Genomic DNA, 25,083 nt, shown 5'->3' on the forward strand with positions numbered 1-25,083 from the left:
TTGACAATGATACAGCTATAGGATACTCCAGTATAAGTTAAAAGAAAGAATTGAGTCCACGTCACAGACAAAAGCTTGAATTGCTAGAAGGTTATATCATGGATGTTCCATAGTGTCCACGAGGGGCTAAAGTAATAACTAATACCCTGAGCCGCAGATCAGAAGATAGCGTAAGCCTACTTAAAGGCTGAGATAGAAGAGGAAACTAAAGAGTTACATCAGCTAAGTGAACTAGGAGTCTGATTATTAGACCTCGATGAGTATAGAAATTGTGATTCAGAACATTGTAGAATCACTCTAAATATCAAAGGTACAAAAGAGATAGTACAACAACCATATTCTATACTGGCTCTATGATAAATCTAGTTAGAACAATACAAACCTGATAAGAAGTCAGTATGAAGCCTTCGCCAGATTGTGTATGCACATGATGTGCAAGTATTATAGTAGAGCTTTAAGGTGTGGATGTGAATTCCACCTATGTGGAAGGGAGGTTATGAAAGAGATAGAAGATACTATGTGAGATTTAAGGGTAAGTAAGGTACATGTGAAGAAGGTACGAGATGCCCAAGTATAGAAGGTTACGAATAATCCAAATATCAGATAGAGGGCTAGAAGTGTCGTAATTATGTATCAAGAAATGATAGTGTTGTCGTCAGTGGCATATCTTCCAGCCTATAGTTTCCAAGTACAGAGAGGTCTAGTGTAACACCCCGGAAAATTTCGAAGTACTTAAGTGTAAGGCCTGGTAAAATTTGTAAAGAAAATTAATGTTTCATAGTGCTGGACTAGGCTTACGGCTCGGACTTTTTGGGTTGAACAATGCATGGGAAAGTAAAGGAAAATTTTGCCACAACACTAGCTATCACGCTAGCATTCAAATGGCACCGTTCGAAGCTTTATATGGTAGGAGATGTAGCTCTCCCATTGGGTGGTTCGAAATTGGGGAAGCAGAGTTGATAGGGCCAGACCTCGTGCATCAGGCCATGGAAAAAGTTAAAATCATTAAGGAGCGGTTGAAGACTGCTCAGAGTCGTCATAAATCCTATTCGGATGTTCGTCGTAGGGATTTGAAGTTCAAAGAAGATGATTGGGTATTCTTGAAAGTTTCCCCCATGAAAGCGGTAATGCGATTTGGTAAGAAAGGGAAATTGAGTCCGAGGTATGTTGGACCGTACAAAATCATTTAGAGGATCGGTGAGGTGGCGTACAAGATTGAGCTACCACCTGAGATGTCATTGGTACACCCGGTGTTTCATGTGTCTATGTTGAAGAAAATAGTTGGCGATCCGACACTCATTGTTCCGGTTGAGATCATTGAGGTAAATGAGAAATTGACTTATGAAGAGATTCCGGTTTCTATTGTCCGAAAATTGAGAAATAAAGAAATTGCCTCTGTGAAAGTGTTGTGGCGAAACCAACAGGTTGAAGAGGCTACTTGGGAGACCGAGGGAGAAATGAAGAAAAAGTATCCTTATTTGTTTGAATGACCATGTATTTAAAGTTGTGATCTAGGAAAGAAATATAAGACTTACTTTTTATGAATTTTGTATCGTGTGAACAATTGGCATTAAAGGTGTTCCTTTCTGGATATATATTGCTTATGAGACCACATTTGGTGCTGTTTTGTATTATGTTACATCGTTGGAATACTATATATTGTTAGGATGTGTTTCTGGGGCCCTCTGATAGGTGGATAGGCCTATTTACAAGGGAAACTCTAGCGAAATTGTTTGAAATTTTGGGAGTTAGTCAAATTTGGGGCTGCTCGAAAGTGGTATGAAACAAACTGAGTTTCATAAGATGCTAATGACGGATTTTTACCCTCATTCAAGGACGAATGATCCTAAGCGGGGAAGAATGTAACACCCGAGAAAATTTTGAAGTACTTAAGTGTAAGGCCTGGTAAAATTTTTAAAGAAAATTAATGTTTCACGGTGCCGGACTAGGCTTACGTGTTTGAGGATTATAGAAATTCTTCGCGGCGAGCAAGCTCGCCGCGGCTCGAACTTTTTGGGTTGAACAATGCACGGGAAAGTAAAGGAATTTTTTCCGTAAATGTGCATTTATGCGGTCCATTATGCGACCGCATAATCACTCTGCGGGCCGCATAATGGCCGCAGAAGTGAGCAGGTGAGGGCTATTCTGGAAGCAGCTATGCGGTCGGCTATGCGACCGTATAACTATTATGCGGTACATTATGCGACCGCATAACAGTTATGCGGACCACATACACAAGCAGTTCTTTTGGCTATTTTGTAACCAATTATGCGACCGATATGCGGTCTGCATAACCATTATGCGGTCGCATATGTGACCGCAGAACCTGTTCCGGAGCTCTATTTTTGGATTTTTAAAACCCGACCCTATTTCGTTAAATACACACTTTGGGTCATTTTTGAACTATTATCTGACATTTAAGACTGAGAGAGGGTGCCCTAGAGTGAGAAGATGTTCTCCAATAGGTTTTCTTCAATTCTTGCCCAAGTTTTGGAAGATTGAGAAGGGAAACTCATCAGGTCTTCATCCTAGAGGTAAGATTGTACACCCCAACCCTCAATTTTGAATTTTGTGTAGAAATGGATAATAAGAAAGTTAATTTCTGGGCAAGAGGGTTGGTTATTTTACATGCATATGTTATCAAAGGGTGTAGAAAGATTGTTGAACTAAAAATGGTAAAGGTTGGGTCATGGGATGATGGAATCCTCCATGAAAGGACCTTGAAACCTTAATGCACATCTAGTATTTGATAAAATGCTCAAATGAGCTAGAACCATGATCATCTTCCTAATTTTGGTTTAATTTGTTATATTTCTAAAATAGATTGAAGTTGCTAATAATTCCGAAATATTTAGAGTGTAAGGAAGCTCAAGTGTGGTATGTTAGCTAAACTCTCCTCTTAGAATTGAATCCCACGATATTCATGTAAATTATGCAAGTCTCGAGTGATTCATTATGAAATTGGCTATTCCGAGTAAGATTGGGTTGAACGATATATGTTCAACAAGCATCACAAATGCTCTATTCATGTTATGTTACTAATTGAGGATGTGTTAAAATATGGGTTGTGCATTAATAATATTTCGACTTTAAGTCAAGTTCAAATGAAGGCTATTATGCCAAATTTTGTGAAATATCTCTATGTGCATTAGACTCTAAATTGCTCACATATGTACTACACACTTTGATTTGAATTGTGTTTGTTGTTGATGATGAGGATGATATTTGAAATTGATAATGTGAGAATGAAATACTGAATATGGCCAACGTGCCAAGAATGATCTTATAATTATGGCCACTAATGCCAATGAAATGAAAAGATGTGAAAGTATTATGAAATGCGATGATTGATATAAAAAGGTTGATGTCTCAAATAAGACGGCCTAGCCGATCGGGTCGTGATCGGACACCATGCCGCATACATGGTGGTGATTGTGTTGGAAATTATAACTGAAATGGTAATTGTGGTTTATGTCTCTAATGAGATGGCCTAGCCGATCGGGTCGTGATCGGACTCCTGTTAAAGACGGTGGTATTGATATTGAGAGAAATTGTGGTTGATGTCTCTAATGAGATGGCCTAGCCGATCGGGTCGTGATCGGACTCCGTACTAAGAGTACGGTGGTACCGGTATTGTGAATAATGGTCTTGTGGACAATGGTATATCGATACTAAAAATCTCCCAATGTGAGATATGGAAATTAATTTGAACACTGTCTTGATCCTAAATTGAGGTTTGATGTTGATTAAGGCTTTCATTTATATTATGATAATCTTATTTGTATTATTTGTCATTCTATTGAGAGGATGTTTAGTTATACATACTAGTGCTATTCGACAGTACTAACGTCCCTTTTGTCGGGGGCGCTGCATCTTTCAATGGATGCAGGTGGTTCCACAACAGGAGATATTGGTCAGTGATAGCAGTGCACCTTCTTTCCAGCTGACTTGGTGAGCCCTACTTCATTCCGAGGTCATGAATCTTTTGTACTTTGTGTATTTTGTTTGAGGTATAACCGGGGCCTTATTGCCGGCATTATCATTGTACTCTTCTTTATCTATAGAGGCTCCGTAGACATAATGTGGGTTGTGTATTGGTGCTGGGGAAAGACAAATAATGTTATGTTGTTGACGTATTACTTGTCCATTTGAGACTTTAAAAATGATGAAACTACTGGAAATGAATGGGTATTGTAGACATGAACACATTTTCGTCTAATTAATGATAATATGTATTATCTCTATTCATGGATGAGTTTGGGTAGAATGAAATCTAACAGGCTTGCTCGGTCGGGTTCACTCGGTTGAGCACCGGTCGCGCTCCTTGGTTTTGGGGTGTGACAAACTTGGTATCAGAGCCTAAGGTTTTAAAGTGTCCTACGATGTCTCGGAGCCGTGTCTAGTAGAGTCCTTATTATCGGTGTGTTGTCGACCACATCTATAATTAGGATGCTAAATGGGCATTTAGGAATAATACCCTTCTTTCATGTTCTTGATCGTGCGATAAAGCTTGTTGTAAGATTGTTCCTCCTTTAACTCCTGAGTTGCTCTAATTTTTTGTACATGGCGCCTAAGAAGAAGGCAAGAACTTGCCAAAGAGCCAATGTCACCCCATGAGTGACAGTTGATCGTATAATTGATGATGCGGGTGAGCACCCGAGGAGTGAGAATATTCCTCCAGTTACTACACTGCCTGACTCTACTACAACTGATCAGACCGCACCTGTCCCTACAACTACTGAAGGTGCAACAGTTCCTCCCACCGATATACCAGTTCCAACTCCAGTTCTAGCTTCCGATTCTGGAGTTTCTGATGTTGATCTTAGGGGAGCCATACATATGTTAGCTCAAATAGTGGCTTCCCAGAACCATAGGTCAAATGTTGCACCCACTTCTTCCAGTCAGCCAGGGGATTCTACTGATTCCTGGGTGAACAGGTTTCTCCAGTTGGATCCTCCAGTATTCACGGGTACTAACCCAGAGGAAGATCCCCAGGATTTCATTGATGAGATGCACAAGACTCTCAGAGTTATGCGTGCTACTGAAACAGAGGCAGTGGAATTGGCCTCCTACCGCCTAAAAGAGGTGGCATATTCGTGGTTTGAACTATGGGAGGAGTCCCGTGAAGAAAGGAGCCCTCCGGCGAGGTGGGGTGAGTTTGTTGATGCCTTCATTTATCATTTCTTGCCTGCCGAGACTAAGGCAGCCTGTGCTGCTGAGTTTGAGAACTTGAGGTAAGGTAGCCTGAGTGTGTGGGATTACCATATGAGATTCGCGTACCTGTCTAAATATGCTATTTACATGTTTCCCACTATGGAGGCTAGAGTTCGCCGATTTGTGTAGGGCCTTAGTCCCTTGGTAATTAATGAGGCCGCTACAGCAGCCTTGAGTTCTGATATGAACAATGGAAATATGGCGGCATGCGCTCAAGCCACCGAGACCCGCAAATTAAGGAACAGAATGGAGCGAGAGGGTAGTAATAAGGGCCGGTCTATGGGCAACTTTGGTGGTTCTTCAGGTGGTGGCAAGTCAATATTTAGAGGAGGGTCGTCAGGGCCATCACAGTCCTTTGCTCAGTCTTCGGCTAGTGCCCCGCCATCAGGGCCTAGTCAGCAGCAGCAGTGGAGCCGTTTCAGGCCCAGTCAGGGCAACAAGGGATCCAATCAGCAGGGTCGTCATGGTGGTAGATTCCAGCAGTAGAGGAAGCCCCCATGCCCTAGGTGTGGAAAGATTCACCTAGGAATATGCTACATGGACTAACCCATATGCTACGGATGCGGATTGAGGGGTCACATTCAGAGGGATTGTCGTTCGTCCCACCAGGGTGCGGGCAGGGGCATGGCACAGCCAGCCAGTTCTGCAGCTACTACATCCGTAGCACCTCCTCCAGCTCGAGGCACTCCAACACCCGCAGGGCATGGTGCAGCTAGGGGTGGAGCACAAAGTTCGGGAGGATTCGACCGTTTCTATGCTATGAGGGGTCGCCAAAATTCAGAAGCTTCTCCAGATGTTATCACAAGTATATTGACCGTCCAATATCATGAGGTATATGCTCTTATTGATCCCTGTTCCACTTTGTCATATATCACACCTTATGTTGCGATGGAATTTGGGATCGAACCAGAATAGTTTTATGAGCCGTTCTCTGTAGGGTATATAGGGATTGTGTTGTTACATTGCATGGTCGGGACACCATGGCTGATCTTATTGAATTTAGAATGGTCGATTTTGATGTGATAATGGGGATGGTTTGGCTTTATTCTTGTTTTTCCAAGCTTGATTGCCGAACCAGAACTGCTAGGTTCGAATTTCCAAATGAGCTAGTTATTGAGTGGAAGGGTGATGATGTAGTGCCGAAGGTTAGGTTTATTTCTTACCTAAAGGCCATGAAAATGATCAACAACGGATGTATTTACCATTTGGTCCGGTTTACGGACACCGATGCTGAGGCACCTACACTTGAGTCTGTGCCTGTTGTGAATGAATTTCCGGGAGTCTTTCCGGATGAACTCCCTGGGATCTCACCAGACAGGGAGATTGATTTTGGGATTGATGTGATGCCAGACACGCATCCTATATCTATTCCACCCTACAGAATGGCACCGGCAGAACTGAAGGAGCTAAAGGAACAATTGAGAGATTTGTTAGAAAAGGGTTTTATCCTGCCAAGTATGTCGCCTTGGGGCGTACCGGTCCTTTTTGTGAGAAAGAAAGATGGGTCACTGAGAATGTGTATTGACTATCGGCAGCTTAATAAGGTAACAATAAAAAATAAGTTCCCACTGCCAAGGATAGATGACTTGTTTGATCAATTGCAAGGTGTCAGGTACTTCTCCAAAATCGATTTATGATCCGGGTATCACCAATTCAAGATCAGGGAGCGGGATATTTCAGAAACAGCTTTTAGAACCCGGTATGGGCATTTTGAGTTTCTAGTAATGTCTTTTGGGCTATCAAATGCTCCAGCAGCCTTCATGGATCTTATGAGTCACGTTTTTAAGCCATTCCTCGAGTCCTTTGTGATAGTGTTCATTGACGATATTCTTGTATATTCACGAAGTCAGGAGGACCATGCTGACCATCTCAGGGTAGTTCTGCAAACCCTATATTAGCACCAGTTATATGCAAAGTTTTCAAAGTGTGAATTTTTGCTTGAATCAGGCATATTCTTGGGTCATGTAGTTTACGGTGAGGGAATTAAGGTTGATCCTCAGAAAATTTCAGCTGTGAAGAATTGGCCGAGGCCTACAACTCCAACAGAGATTCACAGTTTCTTAGGCTTAGCTGGATATTACAGAAATTTTGTGGAGGGGTTTTGTACTCTTTCCTCTCCGTTGACTAAATTGACGCAGAAGGCAATTAAGTTCCAATAGTCAGATTCTTGTGAAAAGAGTTTCCAGGAATTGAAAGCAAGATTGACTGTCGCACCAGTGTTAACTCTACCAGAGGGTATAGATGGATTTGTGGTATACTGTGATGCTTCAAGAATCGGGCTTATATGTGTACTAATGCAACATGGGAAGGTGAGAGCTTATGCTTCAAGGCAACTAAAGAATCATCAATGGAATCATCCAACACATGATTTAGAACTTGCGGCAGTGGTATTTGCATTAAAATTTGGCGTCATTATTTATATGGGGTCCATGTGGATATATTCAAAGACCATAAGAGCCTTCAATATATTTTCAAATAGAAGGAATTGAATCTGAGGCAGAGAAGATGGCTTGAATTACTCAAGGATTATGACATTGATATTTTATACCATCCGGGGAAGGCTAATGTTGTGGCGGATGCTCTTAGCCAAAAATTTATGGGTAGCTTAGCACACTTGGAGGCATATCAAAGGCAATTGGCCAAAGAAGTTCACCGATTGATTAGTTTGGGAGTTCGTATTGCGGACTATAGTGAAGGAGGGGTAATTGTGCAAAATAGGGCTGAATCATTGCTTGTTGTGGAAGTCAAAGAGAAGCAATATAACAATCCATTGTTGGTGAAATTAAAAGAGGGGATTCATAAACATAAGACCATGGCCTTTTCTCTTAGCATGAGTGATGGTACACTAAGGTACCAAGGAAGACTCTATGTTCCAAATGTTGATGGTCTCCGAGGAAGAATTATGACTGAAGCTCACACTTCTAGGTATTCCGTGCATCTAGGTTCTACAAAAATGTATCATGATCTTAAGGAAGTCTATTGGTGGAATGATATAAAGAGGAATGTGGCGGACCTTATGGCAAGATGTCCGAATTGTCAGCAAGTGAAGGCCGAACACCAAAGGCCTTTGGGTTGGCACAAAACATAGAAATTCCAATGTGGAAGTGGGAAATGATTAATATGGACTTTGTGGTAGGATTACCGCGCACTTCGCGCAAGTTTGACTCAATTTGGGTGATTGTGGATCGGCTCACGAAGTCATCACACTTTTTTCCGGTTAAGTCTACCGACACAGCAGAGTAGTATGCTCAGCTGTATATCAAAGAAATAGTGAGGTTGCATGGCACCCCAGTTTCTATCATTTCGGATCGGGGGGCACAATTCACTGCTATGTTTTGGAGGAAAGTTTAGCAAGGTTTGGGTACTGAGGTGAATCTTAGTACAGCCTTTCACCCGCAGACTGACGGGCATGCAGAGCTGACTATTTAGACGCTTGAGGATATGTTGCGTGCTTGCGTTCTAGACTGCAAAGGTAGTTGGAATGATCATTTACCACTCATAGAATTTGCCTACCACAATAGCTATCACGCTAGAATTCAAATGGCATCGTTCGAGGCTTTATATGGTAGGAGATGTAGATCTCCCATTGGGTGGTTCGAAATTGGGGAAGCAGAGTTGATAGGGCCAGACCTCGTGCATCAGGCCATGGAAAAAGTTAAAATCATTAAGGAGCGGTTGAAGACTGCTCAGAGTCATCAAAAATCCTATTCGGATATTTGTCATAGGGATTTGAAGTTCAAAGAAGATGATTGGGTATTCTTGAAAGTTTCCCCTATGAAAGGGGTAATGCAATTTGGTAAGAAAGGGAAATTGAGTCCGAGGTATGTTGGACCGTACAAAATCATTCAGAGGATCGGTGAGGTGGCGTACAAGGTTGAGCTACCACCGGAGATGTCATTAGTACACCCGGTGTTTCATGTGTCTATGTTAAAGAAAGTAGTTGGGGATCCGGCACTCATTGTTCCGGTTGAGACCATTGAGGTAAATGAGAAATTGACTTACGAAGAGATTCCGGTTTCTATTGTCTGAAAATTGAGAAATAAAGAAATTGCCTCCGTGAACGTGTTGTGGCAAAACCAACAGGTTGAAGAGGCTACTTGGGAGACCGAGGGAGAAATGAAGAAAAAGTATCCTTATTTGTTGGAATGACCATGTATTTAAAGTTGTGATCTAGGAAAGAATTATAAGACTTACTTTTTATGAATTTTGTATCATGTGAACAATTGGCATTAAGGGTGTTCCTTTCTGGATATATATTGCTCATGAGACCACATTTGGTGTTGTTTTGTATTATGTTACGTAGTTGGAATACTATATATTGTTAGGATATGTTTCTGGTGCCCTCTGACAGGTGGATAGGCCTATTTACAAACGAAACTCTGGCGAAATTTATTTGAAATTTTGGGAGTTAGTCAAATTTGGGGCTGCTCGAAAGTGGTATGAAACAAATTGAGTTTCATAAGATGCTAATGACGGATTTTTACCCTTATTCGAGGAAGAATAATCCTAAGCGGGGGAGAATGTAACACCCCGGAAAATTTCAAAGTAACTAAGTGCAAGGCCTGGTAAAATTTGTAAAGAAAATTAATGTTTCACGGTGCCGGACTAGGCTTACGTGTTTGAGGATTATAGAAATTTTTCACGGCGAGCCTGCTCGCCGCGGCTCGGACTTTTTGGGTTGAACAATGCACGAGAAAGTAAAGGAAAATTTTGCCGGAAATATGCATTTATGCGGTCCATTATGCGGTCGCATAATCACTCTGTGGGCCGCAGAAGTGAGCAGGTGAGGGCTATTCTGGAAGCAGCTATGCGGTCGACTATGCGACCGCATAACTGTTATGCGGTGCATTATGCGACCGCATAACAGTTATGCGGACCGCATAGTGACCGCTTACACAGGCAGTTCTTTTGGCTATTTTGTAACCAATTATGCGACCGATATGCGGTCCGCATAACCATTATGCGATCGCATATGCCTCCGCAGAACCTGTTCCGGAGCTCTATTTTTGGATTTTTAAAACCCGACCCTATTTCGTTAAATACACTCTTTGGGTCAATTTTGAACTATTATCTGACATTTTAGACTGAGAGAGGGTGCCCTAGAGTGAGAAGGTGTTCTCCAATAATTGTTCTTCAATTTTTGCCCAAGTTTTGAAAGATTGAGAAGGGAAACTCACTAGGTCTTCATCCTAGAGGTAAGATTCTACACCCTAACCCTCAATTTCGAATTTTGTGTAGAAATGGATAATAAGCAAGATAATTTTTGGGCAAGAGGGTTGGTTATTTTACATGCATGTGTTATCAAAGGGTGTAGAAAGATTGTTGAGCTAAAAATGGTAAAGGTTGGGTCGTGGGATGATGGAATCCTCTATGAAAGGACCTTGAAACCTTAATGCAAATCTAGTATTTGATAAAATGCTCAAATGAGCTAGAACCATGATCATCTTCCTAATTTTGGTTTAATTTATTATATTTCTAAAATAGATTAAAGTTGCTAAGAATTCCGGAACATTTAGAGTGTAAGGAAGCTCAAGTTAGGTATGTTGGCTAACAAATTGAGTCCCACGATATTCATGTAAATTATGCAAGTCTCGAGTGATTCATTATGAAATTGGCTATTCCGAGTAAGATTGGGTTGAACGATATATGTTCAACAAGCATCACAAATGCTCTATTCATGTTATGTTACTAATTGAGGATGTGTTAAAATATGGGTTGTGCATTAATAATATTTCGACTTTAAGTCAAGTTCAAATGAAGGCTATTAAGCCAAATTTTGTGAAATATCTCTATGTGCATTAGACTCTAAATTGCTCACATATGTACTACACACTTTGATTTGAATTGTGTTTGTTGTTGATGATGAGGATGATATTTGAAATTGATAATATGAGCATGAAATACTGAATGATCTTATAATTATGGCCACTAGTGCCAATGAAATGACAAGATGTGAAAGTATTATGAAATACGATGATTGATATGAAAAGGTTGATGCCTGAAATAAGACGGCCTAGCCGATCGGGTCGTGATCGGATACCATGCCGCACACATGGTGGTAATTGCGCTGGAAATTGTAACTGAAATGGTATTTGTGGTTGATGTCTCTAATGAGATGGCCTAGCCGATCGGGTCGTGATCGGACTCCATGTTAAAGATGGTGGTATTGATATTGAGAGAAATTGTGGTTGATGTATCTAATGAGATGGCCTAGCCGATCGGGTCGTGATCGGACTCCGTGCTAAGAGTACGGTGGCACCGGTTTTATGAATAATGGTATTGTGGACAATGGTATATCGATACTAAAAATCTCCCAATGTGAGATATGGAAATTAATTTGAACACTGTCTTGATCCTAAATTAAGGTTTGATGTTTATTAAGGCTTTCATTGATATTTTGATAATCTTATTTGTATTATTAGTCATTCTATTGAGAGGGTGTTTATTTATACATACTAGTGCTATTCGACAGTACTAACGTCCCTTTTGTCGGGGGCGCTGCATCTTTCAATGGATGCAGGTGGTTCCACAATAGGAGATATTGGTCAGTGATAGCAGTGCACCTTCTTTCCAGCTGACTTGGTGAGCCCCAAATCATTCCGGGGTCATGAATCTTTTGTACTTTGTGTATTTTGTTTGAGGTATAGCCGGGGCCTTGTTGCCGGCATTATCATTGTACTCTTCTTTATCTGTAGAGGCTCCGTAGACATAATGTGGGTTGTGTATTGATGCTGGGGAAAGACAAACTATGTTATGTTGTGGACGTATTACTTGTCCATTTGAGACTTTAAAAATGATGAAACTATTGGAAATGAATGGGTATTGTAGACATGAACACACTTTCGTCTAATTAATGATAATATGTATTATCTCTATTCATGGATGAGTTTGGGTAGAATGAAATCTAACGGGCTTGCTCGGTCGGGTTCACTCGGTTGAGCGCCGGTCGCGCTCCTCGGTTTTGGGGCGTGACATCTAGTTAAGAAAGTAAAGAAGAGTTAGAGATGATATGATGTTTCGCTTGAGGTTCCAGAATAACATAAGGAAATCTATGGTGCTAGCAAGTTAAAGGAAGATTGTGAGTAGTATAAATAGATATATGTAGGTCGCATGCTAAAGTATGGTAGAGCGACAAGGTTTTAGGTAGACAGGAGTAAGGACAAGAATAGGTGAGTGAGAAGGTGACGAGAATAGGTAAGTCCTCGAGATTAAGCCCATCACAACAAGAGAGCTGATAGTTTCCATAAGTTATAAAAAGCTCAGTATAGCATGAAAGAACTCAGAGGAGTTTAAGACTAGGAGAATTTAGAAGAGATGGAATGCTGCCCTTGTGGTAGAATAAGGGTATTATTGTGATAGATAAGAGGATGGCGTTTAGGCCTTTGATTAGGTAATGATTCAAAGAAAAGGGATTTCATGAATTGTAAAGGATTAAAATACCCCCATAAGTTGATCACCTTGGGATGCTATGAAATGCGATTATTGAAGTATAGTATTGACCCTAAGTAGATCAGGCAAATAACTCCAGATGTTCCCCGATGAGACGTGAGCCCTAGTGATAATATATTACATAAGAGGTTTCAAGTGATCAATGGTGAATTATAGATCAACATTAAGGTGAATCAACAATAGATGGATGAATGTTCCAAAGTGTGAGATGGGATTAGGCTATCATTCTTAAGATGAATAGTAATGAGGAAGCATTAAGGGACTTAAATTTATACATATAAGATAAGCAGCGAGAGAGTAACCTGGAGTTGGGTAGCAGACCTTGGCCATAATAAAACAAAGTAAGTGTTGTGGTATAGTATAAGCTACCTAGATATAGTAAAGACATAAACATAGCTAATCGAGGCTATGAAACAAGATATAGCAATAGTCGTAAGTTCGACAATGTACCGAGCAAAAAACTTCAGTACACCTATAGATTCCCAAAGGATAGCTTGTCATAGTTCTGTATATGTTCACAAAGTGAGGCCTAAAGATTAGCCAAAATCTGAAGGAAAAAGGAGAGAAGAGTCACATAGGCGCACATATAACGACAGAGTCATACAGGCTGCATGACATAAGATAACAATAGTTACGAGATTGGAAGAATTCCGACCAAAAGTCGTGGTTTGAGAAAGAGGCCTAAAGGGGGGAATGCCCTGGCCTTTGGATTTATTCATAGAACAGTTGCCTAGATGGAAAGGGAAGCAGTAAAGTATTTGTAAGAGCTATATGTTATGAGACTGATAAGTGCATCAGTCAACATTCGAGGACGAATGTTCCAAAGGGGGGAATGATGTTACACCTCATATCTTCGTACGAAAGAGTATTCGTAAGTCAATTGATGTAAGCTTAGAAATGAGATCATCTTTGAGAGTACATAAAGTAAGTTAATAATGTTACCTTGGAGATTAAAAATCATTAAGATCATGGATAACAAGTACCAAGAGGGTTGAAAGGCTAAAAAGCTAAACAAATTGAAGAAAATAAGTTTCGTCGAATGTCGACAAGTTGGGAATTTTATAACGTGTACTTTTGTGATGAGACTAGGGTGATTAACAAGATAAGGAGGTTATGTTATGAGTTATGAGACCATCATGCAACCGCATAACTGGGGCATTTTTATTGTCAATTTCGCGGCCATTATGCGACCGCATAACCGTTTCGCGGGCCGCACTCTTGTCGTATATCTCGCCTTGGGATTTTTTGGAGGGAGGTTCTGCGGTGCATTATGTGACCACAGAACAGGTCTACGGGCCGCATAGTGACCGCAGACCCGGTCAGTTTTTTTCTAGTTTTGGCACCCCAATTTCGTGGTCATTTTGCGAACCGCATAACCATTATGTGGTCGCATATGCGAACGCAGAACCTGTTCCAGAGCTTCATTTTTGGGGTTTTTAAACCCGACCCTATTCCATTAAAACACTTACCTTGGACCATTTTGATCATATTTTCTGATATTTTTAGAGTGAGAGAGAGGGTCCTGGAGGGAGGAGGTGATGTTCATCAAATTGCTCTTCAATTCTCACTTAAAACCTTGAAGATTATCAAGAGAGGCACCTAGGTCTTCTTCCTAAGAGATAATATTCTATCACCCAAACTCTTAATTTCAAAATGTTACTAGAATGGGCCATTAGTAATGTAATTCATGGGGATGAGAGTGCTTACCTTGCATGCATGTATCCTTGTAGTATGTGGGAAGATTGTGAGCTAAAAATGATAGAGAATGGGTTGGGGAATGATGGAATATTCCACAGAAAGGGCCTTAAAACAATTGATGCACGCCTAGTGTTTGATAATATGCGCAAATGAGCTAAAACCATATTCATCTTCCTAATTTTGGTCCAACTTGTTATATTTCTAAAATAGATTGAAGTTGCTAAGAATTCCGGGTCATTTTAGAGTTTGAGAAGCTCAATTGAGGTATGTTGGCTAAACCCCCTTCTTCTTAGAATCGAATCCCATGGTGTTCATGTAATTGGAGTAAGTCCTTGATCATTATTGAAATTGCTATTCCTAATGTGGTTGTGTTGAAGGATGTTTGTTCAATGTTTATTCTAAATGCTTCATCATGTCATCTTGCCATTTGAGAATATGTGTTAGGAATATTAAGACTTCATGTCAAGATCGAAATAAAGGTTGTTATGCCAAAATTGTATGAAAAGCCTCTATGTGCCTAAGAGTCCAAAATTGTTCATATGTGAATCTAATGTCTTGAATGGGAAGCCTTATTGTTGTGGATAATGATAATGATATTTGAATGTGGAAAAAAAAAGGGACTGGAACTATGAAATACGGCCAAGTGCCAAGAATGACTTTGTAATCGTAATGACTAGTGCCAATAAATTGAAAGTATAAGAAAGAAGTATGGTGTGAGATGATTGACTGAAAAAGGTAATGTCTCAAATGAGATGGCCTAGCCAATCAGGCCGAGATCGGACTCCGTGTAAGAACACGGTGGTATTGTGGATGAAATTGTGAAAATGGTTGATGTCTCAAATGAGATGGCCTAGCCGAACGGGCCGTGATCGGACGCCATGCCGCATACATGGTGGTACTATGCTGGAAGTTATAAAACAATTGTGGTAATGTCTCAAATGAGACGACCTAGCCGATCGGGTCGAGATCGGACTCCGTGTAAGAATATAGAGGTATTGTGAATTGTGAAATATCGGTACTAAAGATCACCCAACCTAATAATATGGAAATTGACTTGAAAACGTATATTATCCTTATCTTGTTGTTCTAATATTATTTGAAGACCTTATTGAATTCTTGACTGTTCCTCTTGTATTATTATTCATTCTATTGAGTTGGTGTTTAGCTTTGCATACTAGTGCTATTCGACGGTACTAACGTCCCTTTTGTCGGGGGCGCTGCATCTTTAAATGGATGCAGGTGGTTACATAGCAGACAGTGTTAATCACAGATAGTGCTGCATCCTCTTCTTAGCAGACTCGGTGAGCCCCATTTCATTCCGGGGTCATGTATTGTACCTTTTGTTTATATTGTGGTCACTTTTGAGGTATAGCCAGGGCCTTGTTGCCCTGCACCATCTTTATTCTCTTTTGTATCTTTAGAGGCTCCGTAGACACTATGTGGGTTATATACGGGTGTTGGGAATGTTAAACAAGTATATGTTGTGTTTGTTCACTTGTTCCACTGAGACTATAAGAATCTGTGTATTTTGAGACTTAAAGGCGGAGTAACTAAGGAAATGGTTTAATGTTGTATGTATAAACTTCCTTCTGTCTAATTAATGAAATCATGTCTTTTCTTGATCATGGGTGAGTTGGGTAGAAAGTATCTAACTGGCTTGCTCGACCGGGTTCACTCGGTTGAGCGTCGGTCGCGCCTCCCGAGGATGGGACGTGACATTATTTTAGTCGTATGATAGTCGTGTGTTATGATTTTAAGTCAAGCAAGTTATGGAACAAAAGTTGGCAAAAGTCATCACAAGTTACATTCATAAATGTGCTGAAAATTAGGTCCAATGTAGATGCAATTTTCTCCCTATTTACTTTGAATTTGTCACGCCCCAACCTCGGGGAGCACGACCGGCACTCAACCGAGTGAAACCGGTCGAGCAAGCCTAGTAAACCTTTCCTACCTGGCTCATTCATGATCCAAAAAGGGAACGCGTCACCATTTGTAAAACAGGGGAGAGATCAGTTATATAAATATATAAAAGTTGCTAGTTCATTTTTCATTATATACATTATGCCGTAGTTAAGTTCCCAAAATACAACTCGACCCAACGACACCTCAACATAGGTACATAACCCACATAAATGTCTATGGAGCCTCTAAGGGTACAAAAGAGCAACATGACAATACTGGCAACAAGGCCCCAGCTATACCTCAAAATATGAAAACTTATACAAAGAAGGACTACATGAACCCAGGATAAAATGGGGCTCACCGAGGCTGCTGTGATGAGTGTGAGGGAGAACCCCACTATCTGCGATCAGCGCTATCTGTGATAAAACCACCTACATCCATTAAAAGATATAGCGCCCCTGGCAAAAGGGACGTTAGTACTGTCAAATAGTACTAGTATGTAAGGAAAACACCAATCTCAGTAGAATGGACAGTGAAACAAAGAGAAGGCAGTCACAATAATTAATAAGTACTTCATGAAAATACAAGAAAACACCAAATAAGGATCACACAATTCCCAATTCAATCTTTTAATCTTTTTAGGTTAATAATATTTAGTGCCAAAGCCACAACTCATAATGCCACCATGTTTTTACACGGAGTCCGGTCTCGGCCCGACCGGCTAAGCCATCCCAAGTAAGACATATCCATATCCACAATGTAAATCAATAGTACCAACACAAATGCCACCATGTGTACGGCATGGCATCCGATCTCGGCCCAATCGGCTAAGCCATCTCACTTGAGACATAACCTCTTCCAATTGTTCATTCAATTCACATCTCTTTCCCATCTTTCATTACATGGCACAAACAACCTCATTTATTAAATAGTTCTTGGCACTTGGGCACATTTTACAATTCAAGTCTTTCCCTTTTTATTCAATCAAATAACGTCATCATTCGTGTCGATAAGTACCATCATATAAGGCATTGCACACATAAGGGAAGGAACTTGGAAAATCATAGATACGTCCTCAAATAGCATAATGACATGGTAAATATCTAAAACAATGAGGGAACATAAATCTTTCAACCCAGCACACTAAGGCAAACAATTCTAGTAAGATTAAGTCAGAACTTACACCAATCATTCAGACACCAGGAGTTCGATTCTAGGAAGAAAAGAGTTAGCCATACATACCTCAATTGCACTTTTTTAGACTCTACAATTTTCTGGAACCCTTAGCAACTTATTTAAGCAATATACAAATTGAACCAAAAATTAGGAAAACATTCATGGTTCTAGTTCACTTCTTATTTTTCCCACACTCTTTATCACATGCATGCAAGATAAACAACCCTCACACCCATGGACCATCTTATTAATACCCCATTATAGCTATGTTTGAAATTAAGAGTTGGGGTGATGAAGTCTTACCTTTTTGGATGAAGAAATTGAGTGCTCTACTTGAGTATTTCCAAGCTTTAAGTGATGGATGAAGATTGATTGATGAAAATTATCTCCTCCCTCTAGAACCCTCTCTCTCTCTCTCTCTCACTAGAAATATCAGAAATGAGCTCAAAATAGACTAATGGGGTGTTTTAACGGAATGGGGTTCGGGTTTTAAATTAAGAAAATGGTGCCCCGACAAAGGTCTGCGGTCGCATATGCGACCGCATAATGGTTATGTGGTCCGCAAAGTGACTGCATAAATGGCCCTCAGGGGCCTGAACTTACGGCCCAGGTATGCGACCAGTATGTGGTCCGCATACTCGTTCTGTGGTCGCATAATGCACCGCAGAACTCCCTCCGCAAAAACTCAAGAGGGATTATGCAATCGATATGCAGTCCGCATATCAATTATGCGGTCGCATAATCGACCGCAAAAATGACCTCAAGTTGGTCAAACTTACTGCTTCACTCTGCGGCCATTATGGGTCTGCAAAGTGATTATGCGGCCGCATAATGGGCCGCATAAATGCATTCTTCTCCGCAATATTTTTCTCTCAGTCCGCGAAGAATTTTCTACTATAGTAACACTGGAATCTAACTTGGCACCACAAAACCTCAAGTTTTTGGTTTAAATTTTTACGGGTCCTTACAGAATTATGGGGTGATCTACCTACCAAATTTAATATCTATGAGTCTAGTTTCTAACACATTAAACCGTTCATCGATACGACATTGAAGTAGAGAGATATTCGCGTTTTTGCGAGACTGCGCCAAGCAGCTCTCTATGGGACCCACAATGGCGGTTGAGATATATTGATATATATAAGATGCCTCAACCCCATTTTAACTCATTATTTTTCAATATCTTCAGACTCTAGACACCTAAAAACACTCTCGCAAGGTTCTCTCATGATCCAAGACCCCAACAAAGAGCAAACAACACAAATCAAGTGTCGGGAATCCCGTCGCACTAGTAAGTTTCTTGTTCTTCTTGTTGTTGCTGATTTTTGGGTGGTTCCAGCTCGTGTGGGAGGTTGTTTTAAGTGGTTTAAGTTCTGTAAAATACTCTCCCAAGTTTTTCATATCAACTCTAGGTTATTTTAAGTCTTGTAAATGGATTACACCATATTTCAACATCAAAAGTAAGTTCTAGTGAAAAACAACACCTCTTTGAGGTTGTGTTGTCATTGAGGATAGTAGTGGGCTGTTTTTGGCTGAAATTTCAAGTTGTTGCTACTAGCTAAGGTGAGTATAACAGACTACTAATTGTGATTAAGCTTGATTGTATGTTGGTTAAGTTGTTAGGATGATAAACTACAAGATAATACTTGGATTAGCTTAAGTCACTTCTATGGTGTTATATTTCCATTGAGGGATGTTGTAAGCTAAATATAACTTGGATTTAGACTTGAATCTACTGTAGGAGGTATTTGAATTGTGTTCCTGCATTTGCTTAAGGTTATATTGATGTTGATTAAGTTAAATGGATGTACTAGACATGAACTTGTGAATAAAGTTGCTAATTGAAGATAGTTGGAGTTGTGGATTGTTTCCTTTGTCATCAATATATGGTATAAGGATGGAATCATTGATGAATGATTTCATTATCATGTTAATGATGCTGTTAATTTAATGTAAGAAGTCTATAAGGGCTGATAATGGGGTTAAAGGGTGCTGAAGGGATTCAATCCGAGCTTGCCGCTCGTCGTGATATGTTGACGACTTGTTAATGAAATATTTTGTACCCTATTGTTGATGATGTTCTTATTGTATTTCTCTGGTTGTTCTTGTTAGTATATGGTATTGGAGGAGGCCCTACTTACAAGGGAGATTCTGTCCAAATTTACATAAAATGAGCAACTAGCTTAAGTTACAGACTTAGCCTTTACTCAGCACTGATTTTAAATCTCCTTATGCTATGGTAGACTGAGTTGAGTTGTTTGAAGAGTTTCTTGGAAGCTATTAAGGTCTTAGTGAGGTTAAGGTATGTTAAGGCTAAACCTTTCCTTCATTTTGGCATGATCTCGTAACTACATGAGTTTGATAACGAGGCATAAAGAGAAGTTTGTATTCATGAGCTTATGTACATTATCCAAGTTTCATAAGTTACAGTATTCCCCCTTATCGGGACTTTATATTCAGTTAAGTATTGTCTTCTTCTAGTCAAGAGAGTAGAGGGTCTATATATATATACAGTATTACAGTATTTTCACCACCATCGAGCTATAATCGATGGGCAGGCCCCTATTGGGCAACCTCTGATCAGATGGTAAGTTATATACCGAGCTTACTATGGCCGAGCGCCTATGAGTGAGCCCAAAATGGCCAAGATATAGAGAATAGTATGGCCAAGCACCTATGAGCGAGCCTACAACGGCAGAGCAGCTACACATACCGAGCCTTATAAGGCCGGACAACTATTTTACTTACTATATTGAGATAGTTGAGTCAGTATTAGCAGGTAAGCATATCTTCAGATTATATTTGACTCCCAGTTACTTTTAGTTGTTATATTATCAGTTCAGTTTCAGCTTTTAGTTATTTGGTTGCCTTACATACTCAGTATATTATTTCGTACTAACGTCCCTTTTGCCGGGGACGTTGCATTTCATGCCTGCGGTCTTGATTGACAGTTGGAAAGACCCTCCCAGTAGGACAGAGGCCAATATCAGCTTGGTTGTTAAGCTCTATTTCCTCGAAGTTACTAGGTCTAGACCTTGGAGTCCATTTTATATATACAGGTTTGATAGGTAGGTCGAGGCTATGTCCCGACCATGGTACAGTTCAGTTATCTCTAGAGGCTTGTAGACGAGTCCTGTATATTTTGTATATCAAAAGATGTTCATGGCAGCTTCATCGGCTTGCATAGTTATATATATCAGCTTTTGGGTTCGTTTACCCCATAGATGAGAGAGACGTTATTTTCTGACGATTCAGAATATGGCCTCATCGGCCTAAGTTGAGGGTTACCCCTCCAGAGTTCACAATTATAGAGTGGTACGCTCGGGCCGAGTATGGCACCGGGTGCCGGCCACGCCTCTTCAGGTTTGGGGTGTGACAATTCAGGGGAGGGTCATCAGGGCCATATCAGTCCTCTGCTCAGTCTTTGGTTAGTGCACCGCTATCCAGGCCTAGTCAGCAGCAGTGGAGCCGTTTTAGGCCCAGTCAGGTAAATAGGGGCTCCTACCAGTAGGGTCAGCATGGTGGTAGATTCCAGTAGCAACGAAGGCCCCCATGCCCTAGTTGTGGAAAGATGCACTTAGGAATATGCTACATGGACTTACCCATATGCTATGGGTGCGGATTGAGGGGTCACATTCAGAGGGATTGTTGTTCGTCCCGCCATGGTACGGGTAGGGGCACGGCACAGCTAGCCAGTTCTGCAGCTACTACATGTGCAGTACCTCCTCCAGCTTGAGACACTCCAACACCCGTAGGCCGTGGTGCAGCTTGGGATGGAGCACAAAATTCGGTAAGATTCGGCCGTTTCTATGCTATGAGGGGTCACCAGAATTCTGAGGCTTCTCCAGATGTTGTCACAGGTATATTGACTGTCCAATCTCACGATGTGTATCCTCTTATTGATCTAGGTTCCACTTTGCCATATGTCACTCCTTATGTTGCTAGGGAATTTGGGATAGAACCGAAACAGCTTCATGAGCCGTTCTCTGTATCTACTCCAGTTGGTGAGTCTATTTTGGCTGCGCGGGTTTATAGGGACTGTGTTATCACGTTTCGTGGTTGGGACACCATGGCCGATCTCATTGAATTGGGAATGGTCAATTTTGATGTAATAATGGGGATGGACTAGCTTTATTCTTGTTTTGCCAAGCTTGATTGCCGAACTAGGACTGTTATGTTCGAATTTCCAAATGAGCCAGTTATTGAGTGGAAGGGTGATGATGTTGTGCTAAAGGGTAGGTTTATTTCTTACCCTAAGGCCATGAAGATGATCCACAAGGGGTGTATTTACCATTTAGTCCAGGTTACAGACACCGATGCTGAGGCCTACACTTGAGTCAGTGCCTGTTGTGAATGAATTTTCGGGAGTCTTTCTGGATGAACTCCCTAGGATCCCGCCAGACAAGGAGATTGATTTTCGGATTGATGTGCCAGACACGCAACCTATATCTATTCCGCCTTACAGAATGGAACCGGCAGAATTGAAGGAGCTAAAGGAACAACTGAGAGATTTGTTAGAAAAGGGTTTCATCCGGCCGAGTATGTCACCTTGGGGAGCACTGGTTCTCTTTGTAAGGAGGAAGGACGGGTCACTAAGAATGTGTATCGACTATCGGCAGCTCAACAAGGTCACAATCAAGAATAAGTACCCACTTCCAAGGATAGATGACTTGTTTGACCAATTGCAAGGTGCTAAGTACTTCTCCAAAATTGATTTACGATCTGGGGTATCATCAAGTGAAGATCGGAGAGCAAGATTGTCACGACCCAAACCGATGGGCCGCGACAGGCACCCGGTGCCTTACTCAACCGAGTACCAATATAACATATCTTTCTTATTACATTATCATGGGTAAGTGGGCCACAAGGGGCGTCGTGACATAAAACAACCCAACCTGATATAGAAACTTATACACGTGACATACGGGCACCTATAAGGCCAACATGATCATTTGTAAACTGAAAATATAGGCCGACAAGGCCATACAAGTATCCGTATACATGACATCTGTCTACAAGCCTCTAAGAGTACATACATATCATAAAGGTCGGGACAGGGCCCTGCCATACCAAACAATACACATCTAAATCATACTGACCAAACAAGCAACTCCAGAGCAAATGGAGCGCACCAACACCTTTTGCTGAGCTGATAGCCTACTTGGAGGACTCTCGATCTGTCTATCGGTACCTGTGGGTATGAAACGCATCGTCCCCAGGAAAAAGGGACGTCAGTACAAATAATGTACCGAGTATGTAAGGAATGAAAATAAGTAAATAATAGACATCAGAGAAACATCGAGTAAAAGACTCGACATGTAAGTCTGAATAACTCTGTGAATCATTAATATGTATAATGCCATGCATATGCATATAAATATCATGTCGTGCATAGATACATGTGTTCATAACATCATCAAGCCTCTGAGGGCATCCCATCATATCATCTCGGCCACTATGGGCAAAATCATCAACGTATACTAACTGATTAGGTGGTGGTGCATATATAATGCCATAACCTTTTTCCATATACCATATACATATAATATACGCGTATATAATGCCATCTGGTCATGGGTCATTGTACACGTATAAATGAATGAAATGAATATGAAATACGTCAATAAAATCTCTCGGAACGTCATAGGACCATTATGCCTTTGATTAATATCATGAAATAAACTTTATCAACATACATATTTTCTGAGACCCACGAACAGATGATAGAATAATAAGACACATGGGAAATCAAGAATATAGACACCCCTAGTATTTCTATGAATAGAGTCATTTCTGAAAGTTGCGTATTTTTCTCATTTCATTTGTATCATTTGGATCATGCCAAAAGGAAAGAAGAGATAGCTATCATGCCCCAACCCTGGGGAGCGCGACCGGCGCTCAACCGAGTGAACCAGGCCGAGCAAGCCTATTAGATTTTCTTCTACCCAAACTCATCCATGAATAAAGAGGAGATGCACTCCATAAATCAAACACTAAAAATATTATATTAACAACTCCCATTTCATTCCATTATCTACTTCATTCATAATTTCCAAAGTATTACAAGTTTATAGATATAATGCAAAACATGTTTGCCAAATAGTAACATTTCTAGTTTAATTCCCAACATCATACACCACCCACAACCTGTCTATGGAGCCTCAAAATATGACAGAAGAATAGTATGGAAGTGCCGGCAACAAGCCCCAGCTATACCTCAAGACACAAAGTGTAACATCAAGTGACATCGGGCCCGGAATAGAATAAGGCTCACCAAAAGTTGCTGAATAGGAGTAACTGCTAACGAGGACCAAAGTTGCACCGCTGATGAATCACCTGCATCCATTGAAGATACAACGCCTCCGACAAAAGGGACGTTAGTACATATGGAATAGTACTAGTATGTAAAGCTAACTGTCCTCTTTCAAAATAGAATACCAATGTAAGAAGGGGAAATTTATAGAAACAACAAGTCACAATCAATGATATTCAAATGCCAAGTTAAAACATAATAATTTCCAAGATATGAAGATAACACTAGGAAGTGATAATAAAATTATGATGATAATATTATTTTTGGTTGGGAGATCTTTAGCACCGATATACCACTGTTCACAATACCAATGTTCACAATACCAATAATCACAATACCAGTGTTCACAATACCGATGGTCATAATACCAATGTTCACAATACCGATGCCACCGTACTTTTAGCACGGAGTCTGATCACGACCCGATCGGCTAGGCTATCTCATTAGAAAAATCGACCACAATTACTATCAATACCAATACCACCGTAATTTTAGCACGGAGTCCTATCACGACCCGATCGGTTAAGCTATCTCATTAGAGAATAAACCACAATTACTATCAATACCAATACCACCGTAATTTTAGTAGGAGTCTGATCACGACCCGATCGACTAGGCTATCTCATTAGAGAATCAACCAAAATTACTATCAATACCAATACCACAGTAATTTTAGCACGGAGTCCGATCATAACTCGATCGGCTAGGCTGTCTTATTTGAAGACATCAACCAAAATCTCAATTTCAATTATAATTTCCAGCACAATCACCACCATGTGTGCGATATGGTGTCCGATCACGACCCGATCGGCTAGGATGTCTTATTCGAGACATCAACCCTTTTATATCAATCAATCTTATCCCAATTAAAAGGAATAATTTTATCACATCAATCTCATCCCAAATAAGGGGAATAATTCACAAAAATAAGATAGGTACGAATGTATTTACCTCATCATTTCAACATTGTATAAATCTCCACTAGTATTTTCAACCAATAACAACAACAATATTACCTTGGCTCTTTTGGACATTCACAAGATTCTTTATTCAAAGAACGGTGGCCATATTTGTTATTCCACACTTTTATTTCGTCCCTCTTATGTATCATCATCATAAATATCAACATACATATAATATTCCGGAAATCACAACTTTAAGTTCATTAGAAATGAACAATTTAAGCACTATAGATCTCTTTCCGAGAAATGGAGTAAAATGATTGGCAATTGATGCGCAAGTTAAAATCATCAGCATATAACACACCATTTATTCTTGAAACATTTTCGCCCACAAAGGGCAATACACGATTTCCACTCACAAATATGTAA

Source organism: Nicotiana tabacum, chromosome 21, assembly GCF_000715075.1.
Source record: "Nicotiana tabacum cultivar K326 chromosome 21, ASM71507v2, whole genome shotgun sequence".
Lineage (NCBI taxonomy): Eukaryota > Viridiplantae > Streptophyta > Magnoliopsida > Solanales > Solanaceae > Nicotiana > Nicotiana tabacum.